The following is a 2,225-nucleotide window of genomic DNA, read 5'->3' as shown; positions in this document are numbered from 1 at the left end:
CATTATCCTTTAGTCTCCTTTTCTGGGTACTTGCAGGATGTGTGAGTAGAGATTAAGAGACCCACCCTGTAAGAGTTTAAGGGATCCACCCTTGCCCTATGTCTTCATTGCTTTTCTCTCCTTGCTGGAAAAAAAAAAATACCTGACACCCGAAATGAAGGAAGCAAAAGGCTTATTTAGCTCACAGTGGAGGTTTTGGTCAATACCCAGCTGGCTCCAAGGCAGAGTGGCATGTGGAAGAGGACAGCAGTTCATGGCGGTGGAAAACAGCAAAACAGCAAGAGCAAATGGGAGGAGTAGTGGCGACAATGTCAATGGTAACAGACTGACCTCTGTCCTTTCCTTACATTGCCTTCAGGCTATCTGCCCCAGGGTGGGTGTAGCACTCACACCCATAATCCCAGTAGTACTTAACCCTCACAATCCCAGCAGCACTCACCCCAATAATCCAGCACTGAATCAGGAATTGATCGCAAAATGTAAAATCCTGTCCTGTAACTGCATGAGGCTTTGAGGGGACAACTAGACACAAACAATAACACCCTAGATGCAGGAAACATAAACCAGTGAAATGGATGAGATGCCTGGGTATGTGATTAATTAATTAATTAATTAATCTATGTACGTAGATTAATTTTGGGTAGAAAGATGAGGAAGGGAGAAATCGTATATTAGATGAGAACTAAAAGCTATTTCAAAATACATGCTACTTGCGGACCTTTCTTCATGCCAGTACTCCAAGCAGTTTTTAAAAACAAGAAAAATGAGACAGGAGGCAAAAGACAGGGCAATCAAATAAAGACAGTGAATGAACATAACTAAGAAAGTACAATTAGTATGAAAATCAGATCCTTGTTCTGATAGTGAGGAAGATGTTTCATAGACAAGCTAGAGAAGTATTTTTCTTACTATTAATATTTTGTGTACAAATGAAAATATTATGCAATTTTTTCCTTGAGGAAAAAATAAACTGTCCTCATGAATTGTGATTGTTAGGTCTCAAAGCTGTGCTTGTGACAAATTCTTTCAAAGGCTTACAATTTTTGAGTAGATTAGTTCATGATAATTATGTGATGATCACCTACTTTAATTATTCATTCCTCATAGAATTCAGATTACTGGTCATTACAGGCAGAGAACATAATATATCCCTGAAGCAAAAGAAGAAAGATGCACACAGAAAGATCTTATGACTTACAGAAGCAACCGTGGAGCATATATGAAGCAATAATGTGGCAGGAAACTCAACCCAGCTTTTGGTGGAGGTCTTGTATGATGGTCTCTTCCGAGAGGCACATTCTAGCTACACTGATGTCTGAACTTCCAAAGTTTCCTGCAGCCAAATTAATGCAATACCAAGCTAATTATTAGTAAGCAGTTCTAGCTGGTACATCTTACTCCAAAATAATGCAGAGAGAGATACAAGGTCACACACCATCATTTGTCGTTAGTTAATGCGTCTCGCAGCTCTGACTAAGGGTCAGCAGCTCTTGAGGTCAACTATATCATCACTTCTCCAAATTAAAATTTTGGAGATGTTCTCTTCTACATAGTTTGACAATTCTGTTGAAACACACAGCATTTGTTAGGAATTATGAATTCAAAGAAATATAAGACATATAATTGCTGCATTCTATGATGTAGCCAGAAAAATGGCACTTGATAGTGAAATTTGATTTCTGAAATAATTTTAAATGTATTTGGTTATTACAGGGTCTCACTGTGCAGCGGGACTCATGGTTGTCCCCCTGTTTTCAGCCTCCCTGCGCTGGGATTACAGGCATGTGCTACTATACCTAGACTCTGTGGCAAGGTTGCTGTATCCTGGGGGTGGGGCTGGTGTGGAATGTGGTGCTGGGGATCGAACCACAGTCCCTGCACATGCCTCAGCTTGCCTAACTAAGCAGCTATTTTAGTCTGCTGAGCTATCTCACTGGCCTCCCTGAAATAAATTTTGAGAAAAAGTTTTGAAGGGTTAAGGCAGTGAGAAATAATATCTCTAATCTTTTTTCTCTTCCTCCTCCTTCATGTAGACTCTGAAGTAGTATAGATAGGTAAAAACGTGAAAGTAGCTTATGCTAATGATAGCCATTTCAAATCCCACTAGATACCACTGAAACATGGTGGTGATGAGCTTTTGCTTCTTCTTCTTCTTCTTCTTCTTCTTCTTCTTCTTCTTCTTCTTCTTCTTCTTCTTCTTCTTCTTCTTCTTCTTCTTCTTCTTC

Source organism: Octodon degus, unplaced genomic scaffold (assembly GCF_000260255.1).
Source record: "Octodon degus isolate 3935 unplaced genomic scaffold, OctDeg1.0 scaffold00003, whole genome shotgun sequence".
Classification (NCBI taxonomy): domain Eukaryota; kingdom Metazoa; phylum Chordata; class Mammalia; order Rodentia; family Octodontidae; genus Octodon; species Octodon degus.
This window is presented reverse-complemented; position numbering follows the sequence as displayed.